This window comes from Lissotriton vulgaris, chromosome 1_1 (assembly GCF_964263255.1).
Source record: "Lissotriton vulgaris chromosome 1_1, aLisVul1.2, whole genome shotgun sequence".
In the NCBI taxonomy this organism is placed as follows: Eukaryota; Metazoa; Chordata; class Amphibia; order Caudata; family Salamandridae; genus Lissotriton; species Lissotriton vulgaris.
Window position 1 is genome coordinate 1,607,051,429 of NC_141685.1, and position 16,859 is coordinate 1,607,068,287.

The window sequence follows — 16,859 nt, forward strand, 5'->3', positions numbered from 1 at the left end:
CCAAAAGGTACTCTCTTGAACCTAAAACACCCCAGCGGGGTCACGAATGTTGTAAGACTTCTGCTTTTATGATGCAATGCCACCTGGTGGTAAGCAGAGCTCAGGTCAATTGTAGAAAACCATTTTGCACCATTTGTAAGGGACAGCATCTCGCTAATCTTTGGCAAGGGAAATTGATCTACTAGAATGTTTTTATTTAGATCGCGTAGGTCAATGCATAGACGAAGCTTGCCATTAGGCTTCTTCGCGACCAGCAAAGGCGAAACCCACTCCGCCGATTCCACCAGTTCAATGATGCCCTCTCTCTGCAATTTTTTTAGTTCATTTTCCACTTCACCAATGATGGAAAAAGGTATGTTTTTAGACTTATGTATGCAGGGTATGGCGTCCCTCTTAAGTTTGATTTCGTGGACGAAACCCTTAAGTCTCCCAATTTTCTCTGAAAATACCCCAGGATACCTTTTCTTGTAGAAATTGTTACATTCTTCTTCTGTTTGCAAGATGAGGACAGGATCTGGACTGTTAGGATCTAGAATAATACCTAATTCTCCCTGATCCATCCATCCCAACACGGATGGACCAACCTTGGAGACGTACAGTTTGCCATATGCATTGCGGGATTTAAATTTGAACTCGAGTTCCCTGTAACCTAACATTTCTATGGGTTGATAATTAAATGATTTAGGAAAAACATCTGGTTTCAACAATTTCTTCCCTATTACAGGTACAAATTTCTCCATCCATACTTCCTCATTCACTATGGTATATGGCGAGCCAGAATCAGCCACAATAGACATATCAACCCCGCCAATATTCATGTCACAGATAGGTTTCTTTTTTTTGTTCACCTTATCTTCTACATTTAACACAAATAAGTTCATATCATCTTCCTCTGAAGATGTAAATCTTTCTTCTTCCTCTGAAATTACTGCTTTTACATTTCTATTGTTCTTTTGCTTCTTAGGGCACATAACACCAAAATGTCCTACCATACTGCAATTAGAACATTTTTGTCTCACTGCAGGACAAGACCTGTCATTTGCTAGATGGTATCTACTGCCGCATCTATAACACCTCCTCTCATCTGAAAGCTTACTTTTATGGCTCTTTTCGTTTCCAGAACTAGGTTTACTATAACTTTTCCTAGAACTTATGACCTTAGCTACAGTGGATTTATCCTCGACAGGGGATTTTTCCTCCAGTAATACAGCTTTAGCACATCTCCCTGTTAATTCTGTACATTTCACAATTTCAACTACGTCTTCCAATGGCAATTCACCTTTCGCCCACAATTTCTCCTGTACGTGTTTATTTGAGGATCTCATAACAATCTGGTCACGAATCAATTTGTCATGTAATGCCCCAAATCTACAGGTAAGTGCCAAGTTTTTCAACGCAGCAACATAATCTTCGATAGATTCTTCCTGTGCTTGCTTGCGTTGAAAAAATTTGAATCTGTTAACGGAAATAGAGATAGTAGGCTTCAAATACATGGTCAAATCTTCTAATGCATTATCATATACATCACCTGGCCTAGTTTTTTAGTTTATCCTATTATATATCTTCATTGCCTTTGCTCCTAAACAATGAAGTAGGATTTTCTTTTTCTTTTCTGGGGTCAACTCCTCTTCCCCCTCAAAAGTGGATAAATAATTTTCGAAATACTCCCTCCACTCTTCCCATTTGAGTGCGTCATCACCAGTAGAGGGTATGAAAGGTTGTGGTGGTGAAAGATTCCAAATATTTCCTGTAGCCATTATGTGTGTTAAATACCCTTCAGGATAGTGGAGAATTTATATATATATAATCCTTAGTCAATCAATCAATCAATCAATCAATCAGTGACACTTATAAAGCGCGCTACATACCCGTAGGGTCTCAAGGCGCTGTCAATGCCCTAAACCTCTGGATACTCTCAACAAACTGAAGGATATATTTCTTTTTGTTTGTTTACCACTGTCCATTAGTTATTTTCAAATTCCGATGTGCGTGTCATCGATTTTGATAACACGCAAAAAAAATCTTTGTTTATATATATTTCCTTCTTACACAGGTAATTCCCCCTTAAATTTGCTCTCCGATGCAAAAAGAAGCCTCTTTCTTTCTCAGTGTATAGGTGTGCGTATCACCGGCAGATGACACACAAGATTAATCACTCACTCAAAATGGCTGCCGACGTCGCCTCACGTTACGTTCCATTGATGTCACAGGTCCGCCTGACAGGATTCTCTCCTCAGGGCTTTCCGTGTTGATGCGCAGGAAGGCGGAGCTCGCTTAGTACTTCCACACGCGGAGACACTCTTTTGCTCAACGAACTCGCTTTGTGTTTCCACCCGCAGAGACACTCCTTCGTTCAAACGCTGTTCTTCTGCCCCTCTACACGCCGACTAGGACTGTGACACGCCGCCTCGGTCAGTGAAGTCAATCTTGACATGCAGGCAATCTCCACACCAGATCTGCCCTTAACTTCCACATCCGACAATCGGCAAGAGAGTGGGGAGCAACTGGATTCAAACTCGCAGGCGGTGTATCATGGAAATCACCAAGGCATCCTCATTTATCATTTACACTGGAGAATCGTGATTACTCATTCACGCACAGGGTTACACAACAACAGGGTAATTATGTCTTACCCTACCCTTCTCCGCAGTGCTTCACCATTACAGGTTGATGATTCGAATGAGGGAATGCTCAAATTGCACTCGAGGACAATAACGCTGCTGTGCGTTTTTATTTTCCTCATAACTCTCACACGTCGGACGGTCAGCAGTTCACCCTTCGGTTCCGCCAGGTCTGTTCCTCTAAATGGAATTCCAACAGTGTGGTTGCAGTCCAAAACGTACCCAAACACCGACCTCAATTGGCTCTGCATGGGTTCCTCGTGGTATCAGGCTCTCCGCTCGTCGCCAATTGTAGAGATGACAAGATACCGGTAAGTAGTAAAGCCTTTATTATATAAGGTAACACCTGATACCAAAAGTACGTCTGACCACAAGTGCCGTAGGCGAGCAACTGTCATTCTAACTGTCAGCCTGCCGGTGGTCAGGTAGAACACCCTGACGTCATAATACACCGGCAGGCAGCGCGTGCGGAGAACATGCTGCGCGTGCCATAAGGACAAAACAGTAGTTTAAGTAAACACAACAGAAAACTTTATGAGGAGGAGGTCACATGAGGGAATAGGAGAAAAGGAGGGAAAGGAAAAAAGCAAGATAGGGAATATAGCATATCCCAAAATAGACAGTACATATCGAACAAGTGATGACTAAATAAATACCTGGGAATGTCGACTTAAAATAAATGTGGATGATGACAACACACAACTAAGACAGCACCTCAAGTAGGTGGAAGGATCAGCACCAGAGCAGAATGATAAAAATTGTATAAGATTGATGCACGTAACTATGATCAATTTCAGTAGCCCTCAAAAACAAACAAAAAAACAACAACAAAAAAACATGAACATAGAATGCTTGACTTGGTTGAATACATAAATACAAAGACATTAAAAGCAAAGACATCAAACAGAAAGTAGACAATATAATATAACCCATTAGCCGAGCAAATATATCATCAAAAATGGGAATTATTGCAACCAAATAAATCATCCATTCTAAAGTCCTGCAGTATCCATTTAATCAGTAGTGTTAGATTGGAGGAAGTTCTTAAGCTTCACGGGATCTTCATAGGTTGTAATGTTGTTTTCATATATATCATTGAAAGAGTAAGGTTGAAATAGGCAATTAGCTCCTAAGTAGCAGAGCACAGGTTGGAGGTCGAAAAATTCCTTACAGGCAGTAAGATTAGAAACATCATGAGTAATACAAATATTTTTCCATGACTAAAGTAACTATTTTTGGACTTAAGGGCTCAAAGTACGTTCAAGAGGTCAATAAATTCCAAAAAGAAAATAATGGTACCGCTGGGTTTAACTGATGATAATGTGGAGGATGGACATTGCCCCAGCCCGAGAGCTCAATGAATGTGTAATGATGTAATTGGTGGCATATCTTAGAACTGTGGAAGCCAAGAAATTAAAAAGGAAATAATGTCCTGTCCCTAAAGTCCCTCCAGCAGGGAGTGAATGTGTAGATTTTTCTGCCTATTTCTATTTTCCATATCTTTTGTGCGACGCTCTAAAAGAACTCTCCAGGGAGCCTATTTTACTCGCTTTGTCATGGTTATCACTTACTCTCTGTTCAACAGTAGACACCCTGGCTTCCATCATCGACCATTTGTACTCTAGGTTTTGAATAGGTTTATTGGTCTCTGCAACAAAAGGTCTCAATGCACACAATCCTCAAGTAAAAGCTCTAAAGAGATAGCTGAGGGAGGATCCTCTTTAAGCCTTTTGCTCGCAGAAGAAATGCAAGAAGGTTTCAAATTAGACAAATGAGATGTAGAGGGTCTTGGAATAGCAGAGTGCACAAATTCGCTTGGGATGTGCAAAGCCATCTCTGAGGAACAAGCTGCTGACGATTTCAAAGAGACTGATTTGGAAACAGCAAGTTTAATAGATAATTTGAGCTTCCTAGACCCGCCCATATATAGATGCCTTGCCAAATTAAAGTAAGAGCACAGCCAGGGAGAGGCTAAAAACCAGGAGACGAGATAGAAGTTTCACTAAACCGCTGGAACATTAATTGATATAAGGCTGCCATCTATTTTCTACAATTTAGTAAAGGCACAGATGTTGGTAACCAAGGAGCAACCAAATTATTACCTCGGCACTTAAGGGAATCCATGGAGAAAGACCTCCATAAAATGGCTGCCTCTCCTCTCACAGACCTCTAGAGCAGGTGGCATTGCCATGAAAAACATGCTTGCGGGAGGCCAAAAGACATTAGAAAGGGTGACTTCCTCGCCTCTAACCGTCCCTTAAAAGAAAACCTCTCATTATGCATCTAAAAGTAGCCTCGCTGGCTACGGGCGTGGAATGAGCCCTTGATGCGGCACGGAGCTCTATGGTCAGGCGGCCATCTTCTTTGACACCGAAGCCACGCCCCCTCCTTAGATCTCAGCGTGAATGCGTATGAGCAGTCTATGGTGAAGGATGAATCTAGGCACACTATAATGCAATTACTTCAGTTGTACTAAAGATATGGCGGACTAGCCAAAGTTGTGTGATAACACAATCCTTTAATAGTATATAAACCTGCTTAAATGTATTTACTTATATAAATACTAGGATCCTAAATTTTAAATTTCAGAAAAAAATCTGTATGTAACACAATATTCAATTAATACAATGATAAAGCAATGTAGTAAAGAAAACCAGGGCCCATGGCTTTACAATCTACATGGGGTTAGAGAAATATTGATAGTGCCAAAGCTTCAACCAGAGTTTGAATATTTCTGAAGATCAAAACACACCTGGAACATACCACTGCTGAACAAGTAAAACACAAAAACAATACAGAGCAGTATGGAAACAGCTATATGGTCAGGTAGGCTGCGCAAATGGATACTGTTCATGAACCGTAATTGGAAACAACAGATCACACTATAACAATTGACTATCACAGTCTCCCTCCGAAATGGGTACCTTGTAGCAAGTCAAAATCTTTCAAGATATGTGAACCAAGATATTCACGATGATCAAAAATCCCAAAGAACACACAGAATTAACAATATTTCAAGTGACAGAATACCTCTTACCTGCAAGGTAGGAAGTAGGGCAATCTCTTGGGGATCGTGGGTGAGTTATGGACATAATTGAAGTACAGAGACCAGTTGGTATAAGAAAGAACAAAGTGGTGCAAGGCCAAGTGCACATAGGGGTCACAACAGACCACATGGGTCACTCAATCTGTCTAGCTGAGTGCATTCCAGACCACTGCACATGACAGGATGAAAGCAGAGCAAAAACAAGAAAAGCCTATGCAGTGAGAAGTGATCTTCCTAGACAGAGCCTCACCTAATTGTAGCAATAGTCAATAGTTCAGCATCACACCCCCGTCTAGGTAATGGGCTTGAGAGGATTCAGAAGTTCGTAAAACTCTACAGTTGCCAAGATCTTTTCTTCTGTAGCACGCTTCCAATTTTGTGCTAAGGAAAGCACAAGCTTAGTTGGTCAGGTCAGCATCTCAGATGTCACTATGCTGGCTGGGGTCTGATGTGTGCAATGCCATCAGCAACAGTAGTGCAAAGCCAGGAGAGCAGTTGGGCCTTCCGATTAAGGCTTCAATAGCACTGCTCTGTTGCAGACTATGTGTATTCACATACAAACAGTCCCTAAAAAAGGAGTAACAGAGCAGCCATAAAAAATATATAGCTAAATAAATCTCTGTGACTAGAGGAGGGGGTTTTCCCAATGTTTAGGGCATAAAAATAGTGGCCTTGAGAAGCACTAAATGTGCAATTTGAGGACTCCCAAGGGATATTGGCCCAACAAACGCTGCAAAAAAAAGTAGAAATTTAGGAAAGCTTGCATATACGTAGGAAAATGGCGTGGATGACATTTGTCACTCCAGTGCTTATGTCCTTCTAATGATCTATTGCTACAATGATGTAGTGAGCTTGCTGGACCTTGGAGAAAACACACTTACACAGAACTTAAAGTATACACTGAAAGAACAGTAGCAAGCGCTTAATTGGGAGCTTAAAGACCCGAAAGAAACTCTAATCCTTTCGTCATTCCCAAAGATTCTGACTGATGACCAGATGTCGGAATACCACAGTTAGTCCTAACCACCTGACCATCAGAACTCAATTCACATAATGTCAGGAGAAGCTCAAGTCTCTCATCAGACTCCAGGTAAAACCATATAAACCCATTATACCAACCAATGAGAAACGAGCCACACCTCCCAAAGAGGAGCCAGCCTAGAGAGGTCCATCTTGGTGATTACCAACAGGCACTTTAAAATCGGTGTTCCGTTGTTTTCAGCTCCCCATCTGTAAGCGCTCCCCCCACGTGTGTGCGCATGCCCATCATGCTAGGAAACCGCATTTTGCACTTTGTCTTAGAACACCAGCAGCAATGAGAGGCAGGGTACCGGACACTTTCAATTGCCTCAGATGACGTAGTCGAGGCAGGAGAAATAAGGCTTAAGACTATACATGTCAGCCATAAAGAAATACATGCCTCGCCGTTGGTGTCGTAAGTCACACCGAATGCAAAATTAAAAGGAAGGAAATCCCGGCAGATTCTAGGGGGCAATTGGCTACCCATATAAACGTACCCAGTGGCACGAAGGAGAAATACAATACAAAACCAGCCTATTGAGTTCAGTGTTGAAAATGCACTCCCTTTTATCTAGATTGTGACCCTCATCTCTTCTGTGCAGAGAGATTCACCTCCCCAGTCAGTGGCGGATGGTGAACATTTACAGTGGTGGGGCACAAATTCATACACCGAAGTACAGGACTCCTTCCAAGGCGTGCCAGCAGTAGGAGAGAGCTTCCCCCAGAGAAATGGGGAAGAGATGGCAAGGGTGAAAAAGGGCAAAATGACACAGTTTATGGTAGTAGGAAAAGGGTGAGAAGAGTCCACGGATAAAGAAGATGGCGATGTGCCGCAGTAAAAATAGGCAGCGTGCATTCAAATTATGGTAGGAACTGAAGAAACTGAATGAGACGCATGAAAGATGTGGACAACGGTAGAGAGAAGAGAAAACTCAGAATAAGAAAAGCTAAAAGCTTCATAGTGAAGAGAAACAATCACCACAGAATAGGCAGTAGACAGTGAAAGAAATTGAAAGGAGAAAAATTGAAATGAAGATTAAAAGTGACAAGAGAGATGAGAGATACATAAGAGAGGACAGAAGGTGACACATTGGAAAAACAAGATGGAGAGAATGGCGAGAAAAAAAGATACCCAGGAGGAGTTAAGGAAAGGAGCATGTTGAATGACAGTCATAGGAGAGTAGTGAGCAGTATAGTGAATGCCAACCAGCCTGACTCCAATTACTGGAGTATCATCATATTCAAAAGTGTTGTGCACATAATCTCTGGTAAAGAAAAAAACCACGGAGCATTCCATTCAGGTGAAACACTGCTGAACTAGCTAGTCCTGAACCCTTGGTGCCTGTCTGGCTGATTGGTAAGATTGAATTGGACTTAACATGCCAGGTAACCTAAAAAGTCCGAGAGTAATTCATATGCCAGAGTGAAAACCAGCAAGGTCATGTAGTGATGGCTGGGAAGAAGAACATCTACAATAGGCTTTACATATGAGCAAGGGATTAGAAAGAAAATGTTACAATTTAAATATATATCTATACCATGGGTACTCACAAACTTTCTGTCGGGGGCCAAAATTACAGAGTGGTTTGTGGCCGAGGGCCACACTGGTAGGAGTGGGGCCAGTGGGGGGGCGGAGTCAGTGGGAGGGGTGGGGCCAAAGTAAAAAAAAATGCAACCGTTTCAAAAGAGACAATGCGACAATGCTGTATTTTAAAGGAGATGTAACTACAAAGAGCACATTTTGATAATACATTTTTATTAGTAGACAATAGCAATCTTAAGAGGCATTGCATAGCTTCATACACACTTTGACTCCAATTCCATCACAGTCTCTCTCTCTCTGTCAGTCGCTCTCTCTCTCTCTCAGTCAGTTGGTCTCTCTCTCTGTCAGTCGATCTCTCTCGTTGTCAGTCGGTCTCTGTCGCTGTCAGTCGGTCTCTCTCGCTGTCAGTCAGTCTCTCTCTCTCTCTCTCTCTCTCTCTCTCTCTCTCTCTGTCAGACAGTCTCTCTACCACAGTCAGTCTTTAACTCAGTCAGTCAGTCTCTCTCTTAGTCAGTCTCTCTCCGTCAGCCAGTTTCTCTCTCAGTCAGTCAGTCTCTCTGTCAGTCAATCTCTCTCTTAGTCACAGTCTCTCGCTGTCTCTCTCCTAGTCAATCTCAGTCAGTCTCACTCTGTCATTCAGTCTCTCTCTGAGTCAGCGAGTTAGATATATTAAATCTGTACTTACCCATATATATTTAACCCCACAATATTCTGGGAGTGTATATTTAGGGTGCACTATAATATTTATTTTTATTATTCTAGTACTATATCTTGCCCTGAGCCTAATTTGAAAATGAATAAGTGCCAGGACCCAAAGGTTATTTAAGAAGCCCACGGCCTGCACTATCAGAGGTCAGGGTGCACAATACCAAGGCTGCAAAATTCCATCTCATGTCTCTTTAATCTACCCCAGACAGTCCCTGCCTATTTATCTCACTCTTGTCGGTTTTATTTCCATTGCTGCTTTCTCCCTCTGCTACTATTTTCCGTCTTTTTCTTCCTTCTCTTTCTCTCCTTTTGTGCGTTTGTCTCTTGTTTGCATCAAAATCTGTTAAGGTAAAAGAAGTGCGGGTCCCAAAAATGAATGCTGGTGGGCCCTCCCACAACCACCGGCTCAAATTAAGCACTAAAGTCCTCCCTAAGGAACGTCTCTTCAAACACCTCCAGGAGCCTCTCTGTTCTTGCCTTTCCTGGGCCAAGGTTTGCGACTCAAACGTACTGGAGTGCTTTACATCAGCACCGGTTACGTTACACAAGGACACATAAAGAGGGGCACCTGTTTTCCCATTCCACGGCATGATGTCTAAGGATTGTTTCACAACGAACATTTTTTAAAACAAAATGGAGATTAACAAGATTTATAAAAAAATATTTATGTCCTTCCTAATTTCGAGGCGTTGCTTTTCTGAACATGTAATTTACCAAATCTATTTCAAATGCCTCTGAAAATGACACAAAGAAAGTGCCTGGGGGCTGCGGGTTAATCTCAATACAAAAAGAAACGAAGAATAGACCATCTCTGACGCCAGCACTGGTGCAGTCACTGGGTGCTGCGAAGAAGGGTTGTTGTTATTTCAGAATCCAAAAGTGCGCGAGTGTAATCCTTTGATGTTGTGCGAGGCGCATTATCACCTTTCACAGCCCATTTGCTGGCAGGCGGCAGGCACCAGGCACCACAGGGCGGGCCCCCTTTGTCCTCTCACCTTCTGCACACACCACAGGGGGCGGGCGACCAGGGGCAGCTTCTGGAGTCCAAATGGGAAGGCGGCAGGGGTCAAAAGAGGGAATTAATTAACAGCTCAACCTGGATCTGAGTCTGCGCTGCTGCAAACGGCAGTGTTTGCGGTCGCTCTTTAAAAACAAAAAAAACACAGGTACGATGTGTGCAAGGTCCGCAGGCCGCCGAGGAAGGCTTGCCAGGCCGCTGGCGGCCCGCGGACCGTAATATGAGTACCCGTGATCTATACGGTATCACTCACCCATCTTCAGAACCAACAGCCTATACATTAAAGGCACTTCTGTGGTTTGTGTAACATTTAGCTGGTGTAGTATCGAAGGAAGTCCACCCTTTCCTTAACTGGGCCTCTTTGCCGATCGCAAGTTTCAACATTCCCTTTCCTCCACTCCTTCCACGTGTCAATCTTTCCAAAACAATGAGTTGTGATTGACATGCCGTTCTTAAATCATCACCTTCTTATCCCCAACAAAATAAGCCTTGGTCTGAGTTTGCCCTCTTTCCTCGTAAACGGATCACTGAAATATTATCGACGGTCACATTATCGACTTGCTAAAATATCGTTGAAAAATTATCGACGACAAAAATACCTACTTTCTATACTTATTACACCAACTACAAAAATATCGAGTCAACAATATCGACTCTTTAGAATATCGAGTACATAAATATCGCCTTAATAAATATCGACTACAAATATATCGTTTTTCATGATATTACCCCTAACACTACAAAAATATCGACTACTAAAATATAGAGTACTAAAATATTGTTTCCAAAAAAATATTGAGTTCATTTTTGGACCCTTTCATGTCTAAAATACCATATTAATTGTCAATAAAAGTCATTTCTCTATACAAAATACATTTTACATATAATACCTGTTACTTTTATAACATTCCTATATATCTACATTTGCTATACATTCTATTAAATGCGTTCTATCATTTTAAAAATATTTTTTACATTTAACTAACATTTTCTTTATTTATTTTCACTTACACATCTATTTTATTTAACAACTAACCTGCTTTAATGCGGAAATCACCACATACCACCATTCTCACATCAACAAACACACCAATTAACAAAAAAAAATCAAACTAGCCTATACAATGCTTCATTTCATCCTACAACCAATCAAATTAAAGCACACAAAATACACATACTATAAAAGGGATACATGCATTCTACCATTTGTTGCTGCTAACTCTATAGAAAGAAGATGCCAACACTCTGAAGATTTTGTTCCTGAACAAACATCTTTAAAGATCCAGCTCACTAGCTAATTATTCAAGTAAGTTACAGTGCATTATTTAGAAATCTAAATTAGTAGTCTACTATTTTACTTGTATCTCTTAACTCTTGCACTTATTTAATTTTTATCTGCTCCTACATTTCTGATAGAAACTACTCCAAATAAATTCCTAATACATGCTCCTATTTCTTCACCTGGAAAATCAGATAGTAAGTATATATTAATGCTCTGTTATACACCAACTGCTGTTTTTAAACACTATTTCACAGGATTCATTCTTTATTTTAAACATTTTATTCACAGATATTCTGAGATTTTCCTATTTCAACACTACAAATGTATAAAACTACACTAATTAAACATGTAAGTATATATGTTTTTGTTAATAAACACCCAATCTTAAAAATGCTATTTTCTAAACAACATATCTTGCATATTACATCTTCCCTACAGATCCAATAAAAACATCCAACATCAACTATACCAAAAGACAAGACTACCCTTGTAAAAAATGTAAGTATACTTGTAATTTGTCTAAAACTTCCAAAAAAATCGAAAACTATGTTCTTAACACCATGTTATATATTTTATATTTCCTCTACAGATATTCTGAATACATCATACATCTATTCTACCTACAGCAAACAAAACTACTTATTTAGAAGTTAGTATACTTTTAAATAATTCCCATTTCCCAACGGTTCCAAATACTATTTATAATAATTTACATTTATTTATTCTATCTTCTCTACAGGTCTGAACTTTACTACCTTAATGTACTCCACCAAATACTACAACTCAACAATTTAAACAAGTAAGTATATGTAATGTTTACATCAGATGTACTACTAAGCAAACTAGAAAACTGCTTTTTCCTAGGAAAAACGTTTGTTATGTGTAAACATTAACTTAGCATTTCTATATTTTCATACCAACAGTAAATAAAGAAATACATACAAGAAAATCCTTCAAAATACAGTTCTGCATTTGTGATTACTACTTTTAGTAACTGTAAGTATAAATACATCATTAATTATGTTTGCACCACAAAGTGAAATATATGTTTTTTGATTTTGTTTCTTTCTACTCTTTCCTAGAACACGTAAAAACAAAATGACAGAAGGTGCTGAATTTGTTATGTCACAGAAAAATAAATTACTGTTATGTTATATGGGTTATGTTTATAATCAGGAAAGACAAAGTGGTAGAAAAATTTTCTGGAAATGTACCAAATATTACTCAAACAAATGTTATGGGAGGGCTACTACTGAGGAAACTAATGTGTTATTTACCAGGGAACACAATCATCCCCCCAATGTCACAGAAATTGAAATAAGAGATGCTTTAGAAAGTATAAAAACTGCTATCACACAAAGTGATAAACCAACAACACAAATCCTTAAAGAAGAACTGTTAAAAGTCCCAGCCCATGCTTCAGGTCAACTACCCTCTATTGACTCCCTTAAACGCACAATTGCACGCACTAAAAGACTCACTACCACAACCCAACCCAACCCTACTACTTTTGAGGAAATTATTATTTCACCAGAAATGTGCATCACACACAATAAAGACAAATGTATCCTTTTTGACAATGAAAGCAGTACAAACAGAATCATAATGTTTGCAACTGCAAGTAATTTAAGAAAAATCCAACAGTGTCCCCAATGGATGATGGATTGAACATTTAAACCATGCCCAAAACCTTTTTATCAACTATATTCCATCCACGGTTTATACCATAACTATAACATCCCTTTCATTTACTGTTTGCTACCTAACAAACAGCAAAACACTTATACAGAAATATTAAATGTGCTCAAAAATGAAATCAATAATTATTTTCCACAAAAAATAATTATTGATTTCGAATTAGCTATGATTAATAGCATTTTGAAAAGATTTCCCCACACAGCAATCCAGGGTTGCTACTATCATTTCAATCAGAGCATATGGAGACATCTCCAGAAATCAACTTTAAGTATTCTATACTCAACAGATAGCACCTTTGCCTATCAAATTAAAAAATTGATAGCACTGGCCTACGTTCCTGTTACCGATGTAGCGGAACACTATAATTTATTAATTGACAGCCCATATTACAAGAGGAATGAAGATAAACTAACCCCATTACTGGACTTTTTCGAAGATACTTGGGTGGGAAGGTTGCACAGATCTGGACATCGACGCCAACCCAAATTCCAAATCCCTTGGTGGAATGTCTATCTTAGCACTTTAAACCAAGAGGCTAAAACAAACAACAGTGTAGAAGGGTGGCATAATGCTTTCCAAGCTACCACAAGCAGAGCCAAACCCACATTCCATAACCTACTAGAAGCTTTGAAAAAAGAACAAAGCTATCAAGAACTAAGAATGGAACAATCTGTGACCCAAATTGGTCCAAAACTAACTAAACAAACTAAACAAATGTTCCGACTACTGCAAAGTCAAGTCACACTATATCCTACAACTAGAGGATTAGAATACCTGTCAATAATAGCTAAAAGCCTACTATAAAAATGTCAACAAAATATACTAATGCCTTCTTACAATATTGGTAAATATAAAAATCATAAACATTTCTAAACAATTATAAATAATACATATTTGTTTAACAAACTTATCAAAATTTGGGACATTATTTCAGAACAAATATGCAATATTTATAATTACATCACACATACACATTACATAAAGATCGACATTTCCCACCCAATAAAAAAAGTACTTTAAATACTTACAATTTTTGTAGATGAAAAAGACGTAATCAAGCAAAATACAATCCATACAATCCATTCCAATGTAGGACAATTCCAATATGGGAAACCCTCAAAAACCCGAAAATTAAGTAAAAATGAAATAAACGCTCCAGGAAATCCCGAAAACAGTAGTGTGGACACTTTAGTATTTAAAGTGATATACACACAACTTTTAAAAAACGGTCACGCTTATCAATGTATCAATCCAATACGAAACCCTCCAAAAACCCGAAAAATGTTTATAAAATTTAAAATCCGCTCCTGGCAAACACGAAAAATAGGAGATACATGTCAAAATATAACCATAATAAGTCATACATTAGTTTCTCCGGAAAAAAACACGCTTCCTTCCATGTAGTTTTCATGCGAGGAACCGGAACCTGTAAAAAATTAAACATAACGAAACCCACCCACAAATAGCCCATAACATTTGTAAATACACTCACAATTAACATTAACCATGTAAGAAGACATTTCCTAACACTTAAAATAACACTAGAACTAAAACATACACGACGCATCTATAACGACGACATTTCACCTAAACGCTACATAAACAATTCATACATACACACAAAAACACTACACAGTTCGAATATACCCTCAAACATTACCACTCAGTTATAAATTGTATGTAAAATTAACCTTACCTCTCTCCACGCGAAGCAACTCCCAACCGCGAGCTTCTCCAGTCCTGAATGAAGCGCAATAACCTTACGCGGTAAAAAACTAGTCCCCTTAAACCATTTTTGAAAAGGTATCATAGAAAATACAATGTTATAGTAAAAATATATAATACATACACATTGTTATTTTAACAAATTAATACACTAGACTCATTATAATTTAAACTGTTTAAAAAATATAAATATATTTAATATTAATTAATATATAGTAATTATATATTAATAATATTAAAAAATTAGGTAACACTTGAAATAATATATGTAAATAATTTCTTATTGTGTACATTTATTGGAATAACTTTGTGTTTGTTTTTAACTAAACATTATAATTGTTTATGGTAATAATTAATAATAATAAATAATATAACTTATTTATTGTTATTAATATAAAAATTATAACCATTTAATATATAAACAATGACCTGAAATAATGTATTTTTATTTCTCTGAATGTATGTATGTTTTTCTGAAAAGAAGAGATAAATGATTATGTTTAGTAATTAATAATAATAATAATAAAGATATTTGTTATACTTTTTATTAATTATTACAAAATGTTTTATAATAATTTCTAAGTATTATAAAATTATATAATTGCATAAAAACATCTTTTGCCAATACCAGATATTATTATTAAACATATTCTTCCCCTATACTGTTATAAAGTTTACAACATAATATATTTATATGTTTCATTTAAAAACAACATTGTCTGAAATATGTACCAAAAAATGTCTTAATTTGTATTTCCATATCTTGAGCAAATATAATAATTGTCATGTTACTTTATAAAAATGTAAATTTAAAAAATATATATTTAATAATATTAATATATAATATTAACATTATTAAATATAAATGGAAGAAGCTGAAAAAAACTGTTTTTTTCATTTAATTCAATATAAATACTTGTTACTCAAAGTTAATGATGAAAAATGTTTTTATTTACAGAAAAAATGTTGTTTAATAATTTTGTGTGATAATTTACAACATGTACATAAATGATAATGTGCTATTCTGCGAATACTACATTTCAAAATAATGTTATGTTATTTTTGATTGTGATTGTATTGTAGTACACATAAAAAAATAAAAAATGTTTAATAAAGTTTTGTGAAAACATCCATTTTGCATTATTTTGTAATATAATAACACAGTAATGTACAATTATGTGCAAATGTGCTGGACACTGACCAATTAATATTTACTATTCTAACTCCAGTCTAGCTAATATCAGGGAAAGTGCTGGACACTGACCTATTAATAATTACTATTCTAACCCCACTCTAGCTAATATCTGAGAAGATGCTGGACACTGACCTATTAATAATTACTATTCTAACTTAATTGATTTAATTTAAATTTAGTTTATAATTACCCTGTACGCCTGTACCCCAAAAACCCAAAACTGACCCTGAACCCTAAAAATATCCCTGTACCCCAAAAACCCAAAACTGACCCTGAACCCTAAAAATACCCCTTTACCCAAAAACCCAAAACTGACCCTAAACCCTAAAAATACCCCTTTACCCAAAAACACAAAACTGACCCTGAACCCTAAAAATACCCCTTTACCCAAAAACTGAAAACTGACCCTGAACCCAAAAAATCCCCTTTACCCAAGAACTAAAAACTGACCCTGAACCCTAAAAATACCCCTTTACCCAAAAACCCCAAACTGACCCTGAACCCTAAAAATACCCCTTTACCCAAAAACTGAAAACTGACCCTGAACCCTAAAAATACCCCTTTACCCAAGAACTGAAAACTGACCCTGAACCCTAAAAATACCCCTTTACCCAAAAACTGAAAACTGACCTTGAACCCTAAAAATACCCCTTTACCCAAAAACTGAAAACTGACCCTGAACCCTAAAAATACCCCTTTACCCAAAAACTGAAAACTGACCCTGAACCCTCAAAATACCTCTTTACCCAAGAACTGAAAACTGACCCTGAACCCTAAAAATACCCCTTTACCCAAAATTAATTAATATTATTTATTTACCAATTAATTATTAATTAACAATAACAATAAAGTAAATATATTAGCACATTAGCTGTAATTAATTTAATTTAATAATTACATTTTTTCCCCAATTAATTAATTAACAATACCAAAAAATTATATATATAAAACATTTACTCTAATTAATGAAATTAACTAATTAATATTATATATTTACCAATTA

General features: G+C 37.5%; 1 protein-coding gene across 9 annotated transcripts in view; it reads right to left on the reverse strand.

The window, feature by feature from the left end:
* LOC147750875 (natterin-3-like) overlaps window positions 1-16,859 on the reverse strand; it is a 131,009-nt gene that overhangs the window by 104,672 nt on the left and 9,478 nt on the right. For 5 of the 9 annotated variants that reach the window (XM_086918315.1, XM_086918306.1, XM_086918348.1 and 2 more), the window contains exon 2: window positions 3,278-3,423. The exons of the other annotated variants lie outside the window; for them this stretch is intronic. The gene's annotated coding sequence lies outside the window, so the exon portion shown is untranslated. The remainder of the gene's footprint in view (window positions 1-3,277; window positions 3,424-16,859) is intronic. 9 annotated transcript variants of the gene reach the window in all.